The sequence below is a fragment of the Schistocerca americana genome, chromosome 5, assembly GCF_021461395.2.
Source record: "Schistocerca americana isolate TAMUIC-IGC-003095 chromosome 5, iqSchAmer2.1, whole genome shotgun sequence".
Classification (NCBI taxonomy): Eukaryota; Metazoa; Arthropoda; class Insecta; order Orthoptera; family Acrididae; genus Schistocerca; species Schistocerca americana.
Genome location: NC_060123.1, coordinates 401,760,710 through 401,769,742, shown reverse-complemented (window position 1 = coordinate 401,769,742; position 9,033 = coordinate 401,760,710).

Below are 9,033 nucleotides of genomic sequence, written 5' to 3'. Positions count from 1 at the left end.
GGTGGAAATGGCATGGCAAGCCGTTCCACAGGACTACATCCAGCATCTCTACGATCGTCTCCATGGGAGAATAGCAGCCTGCATTGCTGCGAAAGGTGGATATACACTGTACTAGTGCCGACATTGTGCATGCTCTGTTGCCTGTGTCTATGTGCCTGTGGTTCTGTCAGTGTGATCATGTGATGTATCTGACCCCAGGAATGTGTCAATAAAGTTTCCCCTTCCTGGGACAATGAATTCACGGTGTTCTTATTTCAATTTCCAGGAGTGTAGAAACCTGGGGTGTATTCTGATGTACGCATCGAAACTATAAGTTTACCTTAGCATCAGTTCGTGAAAGTCGCCGGTTCATGGGGTTGACAGTAGATGTTTCTCTGGTACAGCTAGCTAACTCGCTCGTTCATTACAAAATGTGCGTCGGCAACAAAAATCATTTACTTTCTCCATTCCAACAGGTGCAATGAAGTTACAGCTGTCTGACGAATTTAATCGAGAGTGCGTCACTGAAATTCCTGCAACTGAAACCATACGATTATGCCACCAACAGTTCCATAACATTGGTTGCTTATCTGACAAGAGTAATCCGCAGGACACCCCCATTTCTTTACCTTATCCACCTTATCTTCCATCAATTAGATAAACTGATATCCACAATATTTGTATCCCCGCATATTCGAAAAGCCTGTGACCAGGTATGGCATTCTGTATCGCTCATCAAGCTACAAAGCTATACACTCTCAATTAACTACGCCCGTCTTTTAACATCCTTCATTCACCACGTCCTACATCAGCCACACTTACTCCTGCATATTTCACACCACTGCAAGTGTGCTTCAAGGTGCTATCCTATTCCCCTTCTTCCTGTACGCTGCAAACATGCCCAACCCCCCTATCCCCCAAACCTCCTGACATATGCTGACGACACCGCCTACCTAGCAGCTATTCCCCACACCCTTCAACTCTCCCATGCCCCCTTCAATGCCAATTGAATCTACTGGTCAACTGGTGTACTACCTGGAAACTTCAAGTAAATCCACAACAAACCCAAGCCACAATCTTTGATCACACCAATCGCCGTTTCCGTCACCCTGGTTTCCATATCTTCGTCTACAACCAACCTATCCCTCTCAATAACACAGTTAAGTTTTTAAAACTTAATCTAGATAAAAAGCTGACATGAAATGCACAACTGTTTATCATCCAGCGCAAATCCCAAGATCGACTGAAAGTACTAACAGACCACACCTGAGGTCTCCAGTGTTGTCCGGAAACGCGCTGCTGCTACGTTCGCAGGTTCAAATCTTGCCTCGGGCATGGATGTGTGATGTCCTTAGGTTAGTTAGGTTTACGTAGTTCTAAGTCTAGGGGACTGATGACCTCAGATGCTGAGTCCCATAGCGCTTAGAGCCATTTGAACCATCCAGGGTTGTCTGGATCTCCGACTCTTTCAAATTCTACAAGTCCCTTGAAATCCTAGAACGACAAGCACCCCGCCTCGCCTTCTGCATCCGCCTACCCACTCCAACTCGCTTCTTTTTACAACTCTTCCCATTCTCATAGATTGTTCTCTTCCTAGAGCACCTTCCGATCCATTACATTAATCGTTAAACCCAGTCCTGGCAGTATGTTGCTGCGCCACTACATCCATATTCCGTCTTTCATCCACCTTCATACCATAGCCATCCTCTCTCGCCGTAATTTCAACCAACTTCTACTCCCGACGACGAAATCCATCTCTAGATATGCCCTCTTTTTCCCAAGCCTAGTCACAACGTACCACGTCACACCATCCTTCCACTATCCTCCCTCATCGTTCCTCCACCTTACTGACCTTTAGTCGCTACCTGCCGTTCCACAATGTTAAGGTTGCCGGATATTCGTCTTTAGCTGGCCAAGTCCGGCTTTTTATGGTCGTGTCTGGCCGAATATATATTCGAGACCGGCCTGTCCGGATTTTGCGATGAAGTAGAGAATAAACAACTAAGGCTCGTTCCAAGCTAATGATACAAGCGCGACAAATAAATGCAAGGATGAATAAGGGTACGTACCATAAGGATATATAGATACGCTATTCTTATTTCTGTATGCCGTGTTTTTCTTCGTAAGTCGGACGAGCCTAACGCACAATGTCTCAACCAGGCTACGCGCAAAGCGAGCAAGGCAAAATGGTATGTGCCGATCAGTCATTGCCAGCCCGCTGTGTCCACTCGAAAAGTGGAAAGCTTCTTCCATATCCCAGCATAATGGAGGTCTCCATTCGGAGTTACTGAAACTGGCAGAATGTTGCTTTGCAATTCAAGGCCATAATTCCAACGTTGGAAGGCTGTTCCCTTTCATAAGCACCTAATGGACAAAGGACATCGTCACAAAGATGACGTGTAATACAAAATTAGCCTGTCCAGAGCTCCATGAAATGATTTCCAAGAAAAAGAACGTACTTGATAAAGCTTGAAAAATTTAATACTTAACTACAGATTATTGATTTTCTTTGTAAATCTAGTTGAAATGACCAAAGTCATTGAATATCTTTCCCTTTTCTGTTCCAGAAGAATAGATAATAGTTTATTTTGTTTAATGAAGAAGTTTGTTTTTAGGAAGAAGACTGTGCGATTATGAAGTTCGAACACTTCGTTGCTATCATAACTGCGAAATTATATTTCTTTAGTTTAAGTAACTCGCACAATAACTAACTGTAACTAATAATAATTAAACAACTGAAAACACCCAACAGACTATTTCTGTTTAATACAGGTAGTCTAGCTTTTAGGCCAAAATGTCTGGCTAAATATAAAGCTGATCCGATTACTCCGTTTTTGGACCTGGCAACCATACACAGGGCCCCATAAGAACCATGACACTAATCATTTTCATGAATCATCAGCATCACCGTTACACCATAGCATTCACACCATTATGAGTAATTATATTTTACATGTATTATAAAGTCAATTAGAAAGTTTAGAAGTCATAAATGTTTTTTTTTTAATACATATTTTATCACCATCTGTTCTCACGTAATTTGAAAATCTTTCACATTTTTTGTAATATTGGCGGAAGAGTGGTTCTATCCCCTGCCAACACACCGCTTCACTAGGAATTGAAATAATAATATGGGTAAAAATGGCTTCCCCTTACGCTTGTTCAAGATGTACAGAGCATAAGTAGAGTTTAGCACGCAGTCCACAGAAATATACTTGGCATACCGACAGAGAAATAGTTCAAATGGCTCTGAGCACTATGGGACTTAACGTCTGAGATCATCAGTCCCCTAGAACTAAGAACTACTTAAACCTAACTAACCTAAGGACATCACACACATTCATGCCCGAGGCAGGATTCGAACCTGCGACCCTAGCGGTCGCGCGGTCCCAGACTGTAGCACTTAGAACCGCTCGGCCACCTCGGCCGGCTACCGACAGAGAGTTAGCCATTCTCCATATATCTGATTTAACTATTACAAGCCCTTCATATTGAGAAACAAGAAAGTGTAGATACTGTAAATTCATTCTAAACATGGAGACGAAAGAAAATATTTTCCTTTCAAGTTTAACGGACAGTAATGAGGCTATGTTGCATTTAAGTGGAAAAGTGAAACGCCACTCCCTAACAATATGTGGAACATAGCAGTCACATACAGTCAAGCTCTACAGACACTCTCCAAAGCTTGATTTGTTTTGCACCGTTACTCAAAAAAGCCTTATGGCCCTTTCCGTTGTTACGGAAAAAATAATTACAGATATCAAGTATTTGATACATTGGAGATTTAGCTTTTTCCACAATTGCGAGAACATTCGACCATTGGCCCCCGAGGGTTTACTGATTTTACAGTAAATGATTTTTTTTTTATTTTTCGGAGTTTGCGAGAAACTCCGTCTAAGTGCCTCCCTTTCCAAAAAATGCAGCGAAGTATACGGTAGTGAATGCAAAAACTCCAGAGACGCTCAAGGAAATTGTAGAGAGTACCACAAGTTTGAATGTGCTTGCATATAAAAGATAGACCCTTGTGAAACGGGATGGTTCTTTCGAAAATAAAAGGTTTTTAGTCCCATACTTGCTATAAAATTTACCCCAAGTTTCTATCTATCTTCACTCGTGTATAAGATATCTTGTGAAATTGGATTAATTTTTTTGAAACTTCCTATATTACAAAATAATTTTAAATCTTACCTTGATTCAACTGTATCTGCTATAAATTATGTAGAGTTTGATGTCTAGCACCATTTGTTCAGTACCTGTGGATGATGAGACAGTTTAGCCATCGTCGCTGAATTTTTATATCGTTTCTGTTGTACTTCTGCGTCACCGTCTTGATTTAGAAGTTAGGCCGCTGGATTCGACTTTGGAAGCAGCAGAATTCAAATTCCAGTCCTGCCATTTAACTTTCGGGTTTCCTAGATAATTGTAAATCCGTTAAGGCAAATGCGGGAATTCTTCCTTTATGTCACTGCCGATTTTCTTCTTCGTCTTCGTCTGATCAGAGTTTGTGCCGTGTCTCAAATTATCTCGATGGAACGTTAATGCTAATCTTCCTTTCGGTAACTCGTTTACTAGGCTCAGAAGACTGCGTGACGTCGACCGACCGCCGTGTCGTCCTCTGCCAATTACATCATTCGTGTGGTGTCACCGCCAGACACCACACTTGCTAGGTGGTAGCCTTTAAATCGGCCGCGGTCCGGTAGTATACGTCGGACCCACGTGTCGCCACTATCAGTGACTGCAGACCGAGCGCCGCCACACGGCAGGTCTAGAGAGACTTCCTAGCACTCACCCCAGTTGTACAGCCGACTTTGCTAGTGATGGTTCACTGACAAATTACGCTTTCATTTGCCGAGACGATAGTTAGCATAGCTTTCAGCTACGTCATTTGCTACGACCTAGCAAGGCTCCATTATCAATTGCTATTTATCTTGTGATGCATGTACCGTCAGACCGATGTTCACCAATTATGGATTAAAGTTAAGTATTCCAGAAGCTACGTACCTTTTTTGCTAGTCTCAAGACATTGTCCTGTTCCAGACCTCACGCCAGCCTGCGTGAGCTTAACGCGTGCCTTTCGGCTACCGGTCATAGAGGATTGGCTGTCTGGCCAGTCCACAAGAATTCGTATGCAATACGGAGAGGCGTTGGTTCAGCAAACCGCTCTCCCGGCCGTTTTCAGCTTCCAAAACTTGGAGCCGCTACTTCTGATTGTAGTAACTTCTCAGCTGACTTCACGAGGCTGACTGGACCTCATTCGATTCCCCCACCAAGGAAAAATCCTTGGCAGCACCCTTCCTCATGGAGTCAGTCACACTGACCACTCAGCTACGGAGGCGACTCTTCCTTCTATAGGTAACGCTAGAAGCCACAAATGTTATTTGTGCTGTTCGCTATTCAGATTTTACAGCCATCACAGAGCATAAACTTTGCTACAAAGACAGCTGTTAACGACCAGTTTAGTCAACTGCGTTCTTGCTAATTGTCAAAATCGCCCATAGATCTAAACGTAGATAATGCTTGTTAGTGATCACACACGTACATTATCTAAATCGTGACATCCAACTGATTTCCCAGCCTAATTGGAATAAAACAAACGAAATTACACTGAAGCGGCAAAGAAACTGGTATAGGCACACATATTCAAATACAGAGATATATAAACAGACAGGATACGGCGTTGTGGTCGCCAACGCCTATATAAGACAACGAGTGTCTGGCGCAGTTGTTAGATCGGTTACTGCTGATACAACGGCAGGTTATCAAGATTTAAGTGAATTTGCACGTGGCGTTACAGTCGGTGCACGAGCGATTGGACACAGCATCTCCGAGGTAGCGATGAAGTGAGGATTTCACGAATATCAGGAATCTGGTAAAACATCAAATCACCGACATCGCTACGGCCGGAAAAAGATCCTTCAAGAATGGGACCAACGACAACTGAAGAGAATCGTTGAACGTGACGGAAGTGCAACCCTTCCGCAAACTGTCGCAGATTTCAATGCTGGGCAGTCGCCAGTGTCAGCGTGCGAACCATTCAACGAAACATCATAGATATGGGCTTTCGGATCCGAAGGCCCACTCATATGCCCTTGACGACTGCGCGACACAAAGCTTTACGCCTCGCCTGGGCCCGTGAACACCGACATTGCACTGTTGATGAGTGGAAACATGTTACCTGGTCGGACGAATCTCATTTCAAATTGTATTGGGCGAATGGACGTGTATGGGTATTGAGACAACCTCGTGATTCCATGGACCTTGCATGTCAGCAGGAAACTGTTCAAGATGGTGTAGGCTCTGTAATGGTTTGGGGTGTATGCAGTTAGAATGATAAGGAACCCCTGATACGTGTAGATACGACTCTGACAGGGACACATACGTAAGCATCCTGTCTGATCAATTGCATCCATTCAAGTCCATTGTGCATTCCGACGGACTTGGGAAATTCCGGCAGGACAATGCGACACCCCATACGTCCACAATTGATACAGAATGGCTCCAGGAACATTCTTCTGAGTTTGAACACTTCCGTTGGTCACCAAACTCCCGAAACATGAACATTACTGAGCGTATCTGAGATGCTTGCAACGTGCCGTTCAGTAGAGATCTCCACCCCCTCGTACTCTTATGGATTCATGGACAGTCCTGCAAGATTCATGATGTCAATTCCCCATAGCACTACTTTAGACGTTAGTCGAGTCCATGCCACATCGTGTTGCGGCACTTCAGCGTGCCCGTGGGGGCCCTACACGATATTAGGCAGGTATACCTTTTTTTTGGCTGTTCAGTGTAGTTGACAGTATATAAAACATTTTCAGATGTTGCGATTATAAATCTTCAATATTAAATAATATAACGAATATATCTGCTAGGGACGTACCTGTCTTTAATCTAAAAAGAACATTGTCTGCTCCGAAATCAAAATGGGAGGCAGACAGAAAAAGAAAGAAAATAAAAGTCCAATGGTGACGGCGAAGCTTTGCTTCAGTTCGTTTGCATAAAGAACAAAATTTGGTAATGTTTTCATTTCATAAATATGATGCCACTATGGCGGCAACTAAAGTGAAAGCAATTAGTGTTTTGCGTCAAGCGAGGGCTAAAAATCTTACACTGCGAGACTGTTGTTCAACGTCCAATAACATTCATAATCATCGGCTCTGCTCCCTCCTGAGCCCTTGAACCTTTCGAGAAGTTGTTGTTGTTGTTGTTGTTGTTGTGCTTCAGTACGAAGACTGGTTTTATGCAGGTCTCCACTCTTGTCTATCCGGTGCAAAGCTCTTCATCTTTGCATAACTGCTGCAACCTATATCTACTTCAAGTAGCTTCCTGTAGTCAAGTCTTGGTCTTCCTGCATAATTTTTATTCTCGTACTTACATCCATTATTAAATTAATTAGAAATTCCCTGATGTCTCAGAATGAATCCTATCTGCCGATATCTTCTCTTAGTCACGCTGTGCCAAAAATTTCTTTTCTCCTCCATCTGATTCAATATCTCATTATTTTGAGGGGCAGTCAAATGAAAACTGAACACCAGCCACAACGGGACCATGAAATGGGTCCATTCGAAAGTGACCACCACACGCGTTAAGGCATATATATTACAGGTAGGCGAGACGATCAATTCCTGTTTCGTAGAACGTGGTCGGCCTGTGATGGATCCACAACCGCACTCACTCTTGCCCTTCCTCGTCTGACTGAAACCGACGTTCGTTCAAGTCTTTCTTCCCACGGTAAAAGATCCGAGCTATATGAACGATCTTACAGTGTTTCCAAACCAAATCGCCGAAACGTACACTCCATCCGATTGCCAGTGCGGGGGAAGGCGTTATCGTGCAACAGGATGATTCCGTCTGACAGAATTCCTGGGCGTTTTGCTTTCATGGCGTGCCGCAGTTTCTGCAAAGTGTCTCCATAGTGCTGCGCATTGGTCGTGGTTCCACGCTCGAGGAAAGCGACGAGCAGAGGAAGCATCCTGCTACACGAGAATGCCCGCCCCTACACTGCCAGTCGGACGAAGGCTTTGGCGATTTGATTGGGAAACACTGCAACATCCACCGTACAGCACGGATCGCTCACCGTGTGATTTTCACGTAGTGGGCGACGTGAAGAAAGACATGCGTGGACGTAGGTTTCAGTCGAACGAGGAAGGCAGTTTCTGGTAAAGTGGAATTGATCGTCTCGTCTCCCGGATGGATAAATTCTTAACCTGTATAGCGGTTACTTTTGAATGGGATCATTCCATGGTCCTATTCTGCTGGATGTTCCCTTTTCATTTGATTGCCCATTACAGTTTCCCGATCCACATATCTAAGCTTCAGAATTCTTGTGTAACACAACATTTCAAAATCTCTAGCTGTTAAATTTGGGAATTGCTGAGACTGACTGTAATGAGCCAATGATTCCATTTACATCTCAGTGAAATCTACCTTTAAATGGAATCCAAAGCGAAACAAACTAACTTGTGCTTCTCAAGGATATTAAAAATAAGGATATCATACTTTGAGAGGTAGTAGTATTCTCAAAAACAAGGATAAATGGTTCATATGGCTCTGACCACTATGAGACTTAACTTCTGAGGTCATCAGTCCCCTAGAACTTAGAACTACTTAAACCTAACTAACCTAAGGACATCACACGCATCCATGCCCGAGGCAGGATTCGAACCTGCGACCGTTGCGGTCGCGCGGTTCCAGACTGAATCGCCTAGAACCGCTCAGCCATCCCGGCCGGCAACAAGGATAAAGTAAACGTGGGCTCTAAAATGCGTGCCTCAAGAGCTGAGAGCACTTCGCTACTGTGAAACACATATCTTCAGCTGCAAGCTCTTTGCTATTACGAACGACCTACAGAATGCAGAAATCTAATGAGAACCCGACATTCTGTGTATTTTTCAGCATACACGACAGGGTCTCGACGGCTACTTCCGTTTTCCAGACCATAACGAAAGATCCTGTCTGCCATTTCCCGTGTGCAATAATAGGCTCCCATTATGCTGGCAAGTGCAAAGGTAAAACTATAACGTAAAACCATCTCACTAACTTATCAGACCACAA